The sequence below is a fragment of the Cucumis sativus genome, unplaced genomic scaffold (assembly GCF_000004075.3).
Source record: "Cucumis sativus cultivar 9930 unplaced genomic scaffold, Cucumber_9930_V3 scaffold79, whole genome shotgun sequence".
NCBI lineage: Eukaryota > Viridiplantae > Streptophyta > Magnoliopsida > Cucurbitales > Cucurbitaceae > Cucumis > Cucumis sativus.
In genome coordinates, this window is record NW_022279570.1 from 86,886 (window position 1) to 99,194 (window position 12,309).

A 12,309-nucleotide genomic window follows, 5' to 3' on the forward strand; every position below is an offset into this window, starting at 1 on the left:
TCCCTACGCAAATACTAATACAGAAGGAACCCGACGCATTTCGACCTGACCAACTTATCTTTCCTACTTTCTACAAGTTATTGTGGCTTCGGTCGAGAGTGAAGAGTTTCCTACGAAAGTTTGATCCTGAAAGAACCCAATGCATTATGACTTAATAGGCTTACCTCTCCTACTTTCTACCAGCTATTGTAGCTTCGACCGTGAGTGAAGAGTTCTGATGCAAGTTTTGATCCCAAACGAACCCGACGCATTCTAACCTAACAAGCTTAACTCTCCTACTTTCTACGGGCTATTGTAGCTTCAGGCAAGAGTGAAAAGTTCTCTACACAAGTTCTCTACTTTCTATGGGCTTTTTATTATAAGTGTAAAGAAATAGGTGTATGAATTGGATTGATGAACATTTTTTTGAATTTTTTTTAAGCTTAAAAGGATATTTATGGAACTTTCAATAATTCATCAATATTTTTTAAACAGAACTTTTCAATAGTTGATGATTATTTTTTAAACAAAACTTTAGCGACTTTCATCTAAAACCAAAGACAATGGTATTTTTGAACCGTTTTCGAAAGTTTAAGGGCATCTTTCAACTTTTAAAAGGAGACATTTTTGACACAAACCACTAGGGGTATTCTAACACTGACAACACTAACAACACTAACAACCCAGACTACCCATCCCAAATTTCGAGTATTATTACAAAATATGTTTTTTAACTTATGGATATGTTGAATTTTGATATTATGAAATTTTAGTAATTGATATGTGTGGTAAAAAAATTTAAGTGTTTAAGTTAATCAAGAATACACTCCGTTTACAAGGAGTACAAGGAGTCCAAGTAGATATTAGTTGTGTTTGAAAAATTATGAAAAAAAAGTCCTATTTTAAAAAAAAGTACAATCAAGTGAAATGTTACATAAACTTCACAACATAGTTAATAAGATAACACAATATTACAAGATTTTGTTTACACGTATACATATATATACCTCATTTTTCCCTCCTCTCAAAATACATCATGGAAAGAATAAAACAAACACAAAATCAATAACATGAGGCAAACCACAGTTTGAACCATGCACAATGCTCTCTCTTTCTAGACTTTTAATGCACGGTCATTCTGTTTTCCGGCACTGGTTGTAAAGCAGTTCTCACTTTCACGCCACCTCCAACAACTTTTGTGTTGATGTTATTATTTTCCATCTTCTTATGGTTAAGTTGGAGTTTTTCCTTGAACAACTTCCTCAGCTGCCTTAGGCTAGTATTATCATTCTTCACCACTAACTGAATGAACTTTGCTTTGTTCTGTTCTTTTTCAGCTTCTTCTTCCTCAGCATCTGGGTTGTCCATTAGCAAACTAATGGTTTGTTCTTCAACGGGAGATTTGGCTTCTATTGTTGGCCTAGGGAATTGGTTTGCCAATGATTGAACTGCATTGTTGTTGGAGGATGTGATAGTGATTTCCACCAAAGCTTCCTCACATTGAACAATGGCATTTGGGATTTCTGGTTGTGAGTCGATAGCTTCGACAATTATGTCTTTAGGAAGAGTTTCTTCTTCCATTTTCCATTGGATCTTGACATCAACCAAATCATCAGAAACATTCTCGGGAACTCCTCCGTGGACTTATTGATAATTGTATCATCTTCTTCAGCTTGAACGGAACTTTTCTCCATTTTTGTTTCCTTCTTGTCTCCTTCAATGTCAGCATCTGATGCTACATTTCCGGTTGTGGGATCTGATCATTTTCATCTTGATCGTCTTTCACTTCCAAAGATTCTTCATCACTGCTCAAGGCATCATCTCCATCAACTTCAGTTTCTTCTTCCACATTTTCGTGGGGAAGAGACAGTTCTTCAGCAGAGTTATTCACGTGTGTTTTCTTCTTCAACATCTTCTTCAATTTTATGTTTCAATTCACAGGTAGACTCATTTTGTTGAGATTCAAATTCCATACCAAATTCTTCTGCAATGCTCGATTTGTGAACTTCAGTAACATCCAAGTCTTCAGTAGGCAGAGAAGATTTGTCAGATTCATTGATTTTCTCAGCAGAAATCTCCACAGAATCATCATCTTTCGAAACTTCATTTACTTTTTCATCTTCAGAGAAGCATTGCACATCCGAGTTAGCATGAGGTGCCTCTGTTTTAGAATCATCAACGCTCTTTGCACTAGTTACATTTTCATCAAAAGATTTTAACAGATCATCAAGAACCATTTCTGGTTCCTTCTCTGAGAGTGCAGTAAGTGTATTGTTAGCAATGTAGTAGGCATAAGGTAGGAACAGGATGCATTTTGTGTTTTATCCATCTAAGTTTTTGGTTTATGCAACAAAACCTTAGCTTGAATTACAACTTCATATCATTTTTCCTACTGCATTCAGGACATAATCAGAAGATACACTGAATGTTCTTGCATTGGGAAGAAGCATGCTGCTTTGGCTGGTTCTTTGGGTTCCTTCACATGGGAAAAGCCTTCACATTCAGAGTTTGAGCAATTAGCAAGGCTATTATTCTCCCATGACTCTGAAACTTATGTTATTTAGTTCACCATATTATCGTCGATAATGAACCAAATTTCATTTCTGAATTGCGATTTGACCAAGAATTTGAAAACAAAAATGCATATTGTTTTCTTTTTTATTCTTTTCTATTGCGTATCATTTTCTATTGGTCATTTGTTGTGCAATGTCTTCTTCTTAAGTCATTGGTTACTTTGTAAAGAGAAAAACAAAGTGATTTATTTCATCGTTCTACTCTTTCTACAACATTTCCGTACAAAAACAAGAACACTGCTAACAGGTAGATCAAACTTCGCTAAAATTCGTTTCCCTTCTTGGAAGATATTCGTCCATGCCTAAACCTGCAGCTGGAAACTGATTGTTCTCGATCATGTCCAGTGTTGAACCCCCAAATGGATTGGAAGGATCAAGGGTGAAGGTTTATTTTCTTCTTATCGTTGGTTAGAGTTTTTCTTTCGTTTTCTTCTGCTTTGAGTCAATTCCATTGTTTTTTAAGAATTTAAAGTTATGGGTGTGATGATCCTTTGTTAGGAACGTTTTGGCAAGACTGGAGACTGCTTATCTGAGTCGGAATCCCACTGCAAAATCATTTTGGAGCTTATTCGATCAGTTCATGTTGATACAAATTTCTCTTGATCGTAATGCATTTGGAACTTTTGGAGTATTTTTCTTCCTTCCATTTATTTTCAACTTTCAATTTCATTTTCAATTTCTGCGTATTTTTTATTCTTTCTTATGTATATTGTTTTCTAATGGTCATTTGTGGTGCAAATTCTTTCCTTTTAAGTCAATGGTTATTTTGTAAATAGAAAAACAAAGTGAACCATGTCATCGTTCTACTCTTTCTACAACATTTCCATAAAGAAGCAAGAAAACAATAGTCTTTTGTGATTTAACATTCTGCCATTCGTGACGATACCCTTAAATCTCCTCACAATCTCTTTGTTCTTCCAACAATCATTAAGAAAAATCCCTAGAAATCGAACTCCATGTCTTCCCTTTTCTCCCAACCGGCCATAATTTTTCTCACTCTCCAAACAAAATCGTTTCAACCTTATTTTACTTCACTACCCATTTCCAAAATTTTCATTTCCCTCGGAAATTCTTTGTCGATGTTGAAACCTGCAGCTGGGAATCGATTGTTCTCGATCTTGTCGAGTGCCGGTTCTAATGGATTGCAAGGATCAAGGGTTAAGGTTTATTTTTTAGTTGTCGTTGTTTAGAGTTGTTGTTCTGTTTTTTTCTGCTCTAATTTCATTGCATTGTTTTTGAAGAATTTAAAAGATATGGGTTGTGATGATCGTTGATAGGGAGCTGAATCCTTTGTTAGGAATGTTTTGGTGAGCATGGAGGCAGTTTATCTGAGTGGGAATCCCACTGCCCATCTTTTTTGGGGCTTGTTCGTTCGGTTCATAATGATACAAAGAACTTTTTGGGTATTTTTCTTCCTTCCATTTTTTTTCTACTTCCAATTTCATTTCCAATTTCTTGATTGAGCATTCAATTTCAGGAAATGCACTGTATACTGTCAAAAGCAAATTTCAGTTGGCAAGTGGTTTGGAATATCAGAAAAAAGTAATTGTATAGTTTATAAGGTAATTTTGAGGTGATTTAAGAAAAATTGGTTGTTCGGCAATCAATTTTTCTACATTACCTCGACTCTACCTTAATAGAGGACATGTGTGTCTTCTAGTTTCACATTAGTTGGGTCTTTCTTTTCTATTGCATATTATTTTATGTTGGTGATTCGTTGTGCAATGTGTTTGTTTTAAGTCATTGGTTACTTTATAAAGAGAAATACAAAGTGAATTATTTCATCGTGTACTCTTTCTACAACATTTCCGTAAATAAGCAAGAAAACTGCAAACAGGGAGGTGAAACTTTCTTTAAAATTCAATTGGCCATTTCTTCATTTTTGATTTAATATTTGTGTCATGACCCTTAAATCTCCTCACAATCTCTTTGTTCTTCCAACAATCATTAAGAAAAATCCCTCGAATCTGAACCCCATGTCTTTTCTTTTCTCCTCACCAGCTAGAATTTTGCCCACTCTCCAAACAAAATCTTTTCAACCTTATTTTTCTTTACTACCCATTTCCAAAAATTTGATTTCCCTCCTCGAAAAATCTTCGTCCATGCAGAAACCTGCGGCTGGGAGCTGATTGTTCTCGATCAAGTCCAGTGCTGAACCCCCAAATGGATTGCAAGGATCAAAGGTTAAGGTTTATTTTTTTGTTATCGTTGGTTAGAGTTTTTGTCTTTTTTTTTCTGCTTTGAGTTAATTTCATTGTTTTTGAAGAATTTAAAGTTGTGGGTTGTGCTGATTCTTTCTTAGGAACGTTTTGGAAAACCTGGAGACTGCAAATCTGAGACGAAATTCTACTCAAAATCCGTTTTGGAGCTTGTTCTATCTGTTCATGGTGAATCAAGTCCGTTTTGTTCTGCTTGCACTTTCATTTTGAATTTTTGCATATTTTTTATTCTTTTCGATGTATATTGTTTTCTAATGGGCATTTAGTGTGCAATGTCTTTCTTTTAAGTCATTGGTTACTTTGTAAAGAGAAAAAAAAGTGAATTATGTCCTTGTTCTACTCTTTCTACAACATTTACATAAAAAAGCAAAAAAACTGCTAAAACAGGCAAATCAAACTTCCTTAAGCATTCAATTGGCCATTTAGTCTTTTGGGATTTAACATTCTTCCATTCTTTTTGTTACCCTTAAATCTCTTTGTTCTTCCAACAATCATTAAGAAAAATCATTGTAAACCGAACCCCATGTGTTTCATTTTTCTCCTCATCGGCCAGGATTTTGTTTGGGGAGTTGACAAAATTCTGGCCGATGAGGAGAAAAATGAAACACATGGGGTTCGGTTTACAATTTTGTCAACTCCCCAAACAAAATTCTTTCAACCTTATTTTTCTTCACTACCAATTTCCAAAATCTTCATTTCCCTCGGAGAATCTTTGTCGATGCCGAAACTTGCGGCTGGGAACCAATAGTTCTCAATCATGTCCAATGTTGAACCTCCCATTGGACGACAATGATTAAGGGTTAAGGTGGATTTTTTTGTTATCGTTGGTTAGAATTCTTGTTGTGTTTTTTTCTGCCTTGATTTAATTCCATTGCTTTTGAAGAATTTAAAGTTATAGGTTTGTGATGCATGTTGATGGGAAGCTGAATCCTTTGTTCGGAAAGTTTTGGTCAACATGGATGCAATTTGTTGGAGTCAGAATCCCATTGCAAAATCTGTTTTGGGGATTGTTCAATTTGTTCATGATGATACAACTTGTTATGTTCACATTGCATTTATAACTGTTGGGGTATTTTTCTTCCTTCCATTTTTTTTCTACTTCCAATTTCATTTTCAATTTCTGGATTGAGCATTCAATTTCAAGAAACCCATTGCATATTTGTCAAAAGAAAATTTCAGTTGGCAAGTGTTTTGGAACATCAGGAAAAAATAATTGTATAGTTTATAAGTTCGGGTAATTTTGAGGTAGTTGTCCGGTAATGAATTTTTCTAAATTACCTTGACTCTACCTTAATATAGGACGTGTGTGTCTTCTAATTTCACTTTAGTTGGGCCTTTCTTTTTACTGGATCTTATTTTGTATTGGTCATTCGTTGTGCAAGCCTGGAGCCGGCTTCTATGAGTCGGAATCCCACTACAAAATTCGTTATAGAGCTTGTTCGATTTGTTCACAATGAGACATGTTTGTTATGATCGTATTGCATTTAGAACTTTTGGGGTATTTTTCTTCCTTCCATTTTTTTCCTACTTCCAATTATATTTTTAATTTCTGCATTTTTTTTATTGTTTCTTGAGTATATTGTTTTCTATTGGTCATTTGTTGTTCAATGTCTTTCTTTTAAGTCATTGGTTACTTTGTAAAGAGAGAAACAAAGTGAACCATGTCATCGTTCTACTCTTTGTACAACATATCCATAAAGAAGCAAGAAAATTGCATATAGCCATACCAAACGTACAATTCAATTCCCATTCCTCTGTCTTTTCCCTAGCTTGAAAGAGAATTTCTTTCTTCCTTCTTCCTCTCAATTGGCCATTTAGTCTTTTCGGGGATTTAACATTCTGCCATTGTCGTTGCCGTTAAACCTTCTCACAATCTCTTTGTTCTTCCAACAATCATTAAGAAAAATCTGTGTAAACTAAACCCCATTTCTTCCATTCTCTTTCCACTGGCTAGAGTTTTTCCCACTCACCAAACAAAATCCTCTCAACCTTATTTTTCTTCACTACCCATTTCCAAAATTTTCATTTACTTGGAAATTCATTGTCGATGTCGAAACCTGCAGCTCGGAATCGATTGTTCTCGATCATGTCCCGTTCTGAACCTCCCAATGGACTGCAAGGATCAAGGCTTAAGGTTTATTTTTTTGTTATTGTTGGTTAGATTTCTTGTTTTGTTTTGTTCTGCTTTAAGTTAATTGCATTGTGTTTGAAGAATTTAAAGTTATGGGTGAGATGATCCTTTCTTAGGAACGTTTTGGTATGGATTGATGTGACAATATGGATTGATGTATCTTTTTCAAGTAAAAAATAATTAAAAGCGGATAAATACACAACATAAATTAATTACAACGTAGAAACAAAATAATTACAGTTGAAGAATGTGGATATTTTGGTATTTTATAAAATACCGTGCACGTGCAAAAAATACTATTTGCTAAAATTCAAAAGAAAAAGTAGTTTGTCATTTTTCAAAATGATCCATAAAAATGTTGTTATATCTCTTATGACAAAGAGTGTGAATCTACTAGTCCATATTCGACTTGTTTTTTTGTTGGTAAAATTGGATAAGACCGCATTATATTGAAATAAATACACTAATGACATTTTAAAACCAATAGTGATAGAAATTATAATTTAATTAATGTTCTTAAGTCAAATAAACATGGTTTAAAAGTCTTTATAAACACAATTAGTGTAATTGTTTTTAATTTTAATTCATTTACACATCTTTGTGCGTGTGTGAGTTTGTGTGGGTGCGTGCGCATGCGCATGTGCGTGTATGTGTGTGCGTTTGTGCGTATGTTCGTGTGTGGCTGTCGCGCGTGTGTACGTGTGTGTACACGTGCGTACATGTGTGTGTGCACATGTGTGCGTACATGTTTGCGTGTATGCACATTTTGTGCGTGTGCATGTGTGGGTGGGTGTGCACATGTGCTTGTGTGCAAACAAGTTGATATTTTTTAATGTAGACTTTCTCCTAGTTTTAAAATAATAATTTAGTTATCTTTATATTCAAACTATTAATGTTATTTTGAGATAAAGATGGTGAACAAGTTGATACTTTTTAGTTTTGAAATTCAATTAAGATTATTTCAATACAAAATCTATCGTTGCGATTTTAAAATTCTGAAAAATAATAATTTTGTTATTTTGAAATTCAATTTGGTTATTTTAAAATTCAAATTCAATTAGGTTATTTTGAAAATAGTAAGATTGTATAAAGTTATAAAAACTTGAACCAATTAGTTGAGTCTCGAGATATTAAGAAAAAAGTTATGACATGGGTTGATGTATCTTTTTCAGGTAAAAAATAATTAAAAGCTGATAAATGCATAACATAAATATATTACAACGTAGAAACGGAATAATTACAGTTGGAGAAAGTGGATATTTTGATATTTTATAAAATACCATGCACGTGCAATAAGGCTATATGTTAAAATTAAAAAAAAAAAAGTTTTGCCATTTTTTAAATTGACCCATAAAAACGTTGTTATATCTCTTATGAATAGTGTGAATCTACTAGTCCATATTCGACTTGTTTTTTTTTTTTTTGTAAAATTGGATAAAATCGCATTAAATTGAAATAATCACACTAATGACACTTTTCAACCAATATTGATAAAAATTATAATTTAATTAATGTTATTAAGTCAAATGAACATGGTTTAAAAGTCTTTTTAAACACAAGTAATGTAATTGTTTCTTATCTTTAATTCATTTACGCAGTTTTGTGCATTTGTGCGTGTGTGTATGTGCGTGCGTGTGGGTGTGTGGGTATGCGTGTGGGTGTGAGTGTGCGTTCGTGCGTGTGTGTATGCGTGCGAGTGTGTGTGCGTGCAAGTGTACGTTTGTGCACATTTGTGCATGTGGGTGGGTGTGTGTATGCGTGTGTGCATTCGTGTTTGTGTGCTGATGTGCACACGTGTGTGTGTGTGCTTATGTGTGTCTGTGTGTGTGCGGACGCGTATGTGCTTGTGCGCGTGGGTGTGTCGGTGTGTGTGCACTCATACGTGCGTGTGTACGTGTGTGCGCGTTTGCCCGTGTCCGTGTGTGCTTGTGTGTGAACAAGTTGATATATTTTAATGTTGAGTTTCTCTCAAATTTAAAATAATAATTTTATTATCTTGATATTCAAGTCATTAATGTTATTTTGAGATAAAAGATAGCGAACAAGTTGATATTTTTTAATTTTGAAATTCAATTTAGGTTATTTTAATACAAAATCTATCTGAAATTTTGAAATTTTGAAAAATAATAATTCTGTTATTTTGAAATTCAATTTGGTTGTTTTGAAATTTCAATTCCATTAGGTTATTTTGAAAATTGTAAGATTGAGTAAATTTATGAAAATCTTGAATCAATTACTTGAGTCTCGAGATATTAAGAAAAAATTTATGATATAGGTTTATGTATCTTTTTCAGATAAAAAAATAATTAAAAGTTGATAAATGCATAACATAAACTAATTACAAAGTAGAAACAAAATAATTACAGTTGGAGAAGATGAATATTTTGGTATTTTAGAAAATACCATGCACGTGATAGAATGCTATTTGCTAAAATTCAAAAGAAAAAGTAGTTTTGTCATTTTTAAAATGACCCATAAAAACGTTGCTATATCTCTTATGATAAAGAGTGTGGATCTACGGGTCCATATCGACTTGTTTTTTGTTGTTAAAATTGGATAAAACTCCATTATATTAAAATAATTACACTAATGACACTTTTCAACCAATATTGATAAAAATTGTTATTTAATTAATGTTATTAAGTCAAATGAATATGGTTTAAAAGTTTTTCTATGCTTTATGTGTGCGTTCGTGCGTGTGTGCGTGTGCGAACATGTTGACATTTTTTAGTGATGAGATTCTTCCAATTTTAAAATAATAATTTCGTTATCTTGATGTTTAAGCCATTAATGTTATTTTGAGATAAAAATAGCGAACACGTTGATATTTTTTAATTTTGAATTCAATTAAGGTTATTTTGATACAAAATCTATGTTGAGATTCTCAAATTCTGAAAAATAATAATTTTGTTATTTTGAAATTCAAATTCAATTGGGTTATTTTGAAATTAGTAAGATTGAATAAAGTTATTAAAATATTGAATCAATTAGTTGAGTCCCAAGATATTAAAAAAAAAGTTGCAATATGGATTGATGTATATTTTTCAAGTAAAAATTAATTAAAAGCTGATAAATGACATAAATTAATTACAACGTAGAAACTAAATAATTACAGTTGGAGAAGGTGGATATTTTGTAAAATACCATGCACGTGCAAAAAATGTTATTTGCTAAAATTCAAAAGAAAAAATAGTTTTTCCATTTTTTAAAATAACCCATAGAAAAGTTGTTATATCTCTTAGGACAAAGAGTGTGGATCTACAGGTCCATATTCGACTTATTTTTTGTTGGTAAAATTGCATAAAACCGCATTATATTGAAATAATGACACTCTTAAACCAATATTGATAGAAATTATAATTTTAATTAATGTTTTTAAGTCAAATGAACATGATTTTTACTCCTAAACATAATTATTGTAATTGTTTTTTAATCTTAATTCATTTACACATCTTTGTGCATATGTGTGCGTGCGCGTGGGCGTGTGGGTGAGTGTAACGACCCAACTTTTCTGGGTAAGTCGAGGTCGTTAATTTTTGACAAAAGACTTTGGTTGATACAAATTGAAACATAAGTCAATTTAAAAACAAAACATGTCAGGCCTGATTTTCAAATATTCAAGAAAACTTAACAATAACACTATTTACAAATAAAAGTTTGTAAACTAAGTTTTAGTACATCTTAAACCTTAAAAGAAATCATAAGTGGAAGCAAAATAACACATTCCCTATGGCAATCACGCTTCCTTCCTGCCCCTCGCCAGTTTGCCACCTTTATTTCCTTTGCCTGAAAATTAAACATAAGAAGGGTGAGTATAACAATACTCAGTAAGAGACCCTCTACTGGTCTCGTCAGGGGAAAATAAATTGTTAAAGTTCTATTGGGACACCCTGTACAGTCGCAGTCTTGTGATCCCGTAGGATACACATTTCAGTCTAACGCCCCGAAGGACGTACATATCAGTCTAACGCCCCGAGGGACGTACATATCAATCTAACGCCCCGAGGGACGTACATATCAGTCTAACGCCCCGAGGGACGTACATATCAGTCTAGTGTTCTGCAGAAACACATATCAGTCAAATGCTCCCGAAGGTGCACAATAAATTGGTGATCCCGTGGGACACCTACAAGGTAAACATCCCAATACAACCTAACAATTTATCCCCTCATTCCATTCAACCCATCTTTCAGTTACTTCAAATCACAAAGTCCTTTCTTTCAACATCCTAACAGTCAACTTATTTTACTACAATCATCTGTCTGTCAATAATATGCTAATACATCAGTCAATCCACTATACAGTCAAGTCAATACACCCCTCAGTTCACCAGCACAAACCACAGTTCAGTATAATCCACATCCAACCGAAACAAATTCACTAGTTCACATCCAATCTTTATACAGCACAATCTATTAATATCATCATGCATACATAAGCATAATTTCAATCATTCACATGTATACTTTCGGCAATCCACATCAATTCACACATCAATGTGTATATATGTGTTTCCAGTCAAATACAACATACACTAAACATTTAGTCTGCAATCAAACATATACATCTTAATCATCATCCATACAGTCCAACACAACTCAAAAACTTTAGGTGAGTCCAGTAGAAAATCCCTTACCTCAAAGTTGGGGAAGCTCCTTAATCAACTAACGTCCTCCAAACAATCCTAAGCACAACAACACAAAATTCAATTACTTCCACGATACATATCTCACTTACTTTCCTCAACGTAAGTTCCAACTCACCGATATATTGGCGAACTGAACCCTCAACAATTCACAAATTGGTTGTGAATTTAAGGGAGCCCAACGTTACTCCCAACACCTTCAAGAACCAATTAACAAATTAGCTAAACATTCCAACCATAACACTTGAACCACTTTGAAACCAATTACCATTCATACTTAAGTTGTTACCAACAAAGCAACCTCGATAAAATTGTAAAACAGAGACAGCAGCACACCTCAACGCACGACTGTCGGACTCGCAGCAAAAATCCTAAGTGTGGGTCGGTCAGCGGTCGGCCAAAGGAGACGTGGCGGCTGCCTCAAAATCGATCAACGATCTGACGCGGTCGGAGAGTCGCGCGGCAGTGCAGAAAACAGAGGAGAACGGAATGGGCGGCGGCTCGAAACAGAGGTTGCGCGGCAGGGCTTCACGAAGACAGAACCGGCGGAGACGGTTGCAGAACCGTGGCTTCGACGGAGACAGAACCGGCTGAGACGGCTGGGCAGCGGCGGAAGAGCAACGACGCCGCAGATCTGGACCGGACAGTTACGCGGCGGCTGCTGCAAGGCTGCTTCGCGAACGGAGATGAAGAACGGTTACGCGGCGGCTGCTGCAAGACTGCTTCGCGAACGGAGATGAAGAACGAAATGGAGGTCGCGGC

At 34.5% G+C, this 12,309-nt stretch overlaps 2 long non-coding RNA genes across 3 annotated transcripts; one reads left to right on the plus strand and one right to left on the minus strand.

The window, feature by feature from the left end:
• Positions 1 to 2,990: 2,990 nt before the first annotated feature.
• On the plus strand, positions 2,991 to 5,212 carry LOC116406248. Its single transcript, XR_004219275.1, has 3 exons — positions 2,991 to 3,180; positions 4,661 to 4,735; positions 4,855 to 5,212. It is a non-coding gene; the product is annotated as an uncharacterized LOC116406248 (long non-coding RNA).
• A 5,440-nt stretch (positions 5,213 to 10,652) lies between these two features.
• Positions 10,653 to 12,309, minus strand: LOC116406251. Of its 2 annotated transcripts, none has more exons than XR_004219281.1 (4): positions 11,884 to 12,309; positions 11,666 to 11,744; positions 11,539 to 11,586; positions 10,653 to 10,688 (listed from the first exon to the last, which is right to left on the minus strand). It is a non-coding gene; the product is annotated as an uncharacterized LOC116406251 (long non-coding RNA). The 2 variants fall into 2 exon arrangements; XR_004219280.1 differs by lacking the exon at positions 10,653 to 10,688 and adding an exon at positions 10,920 to 10,961.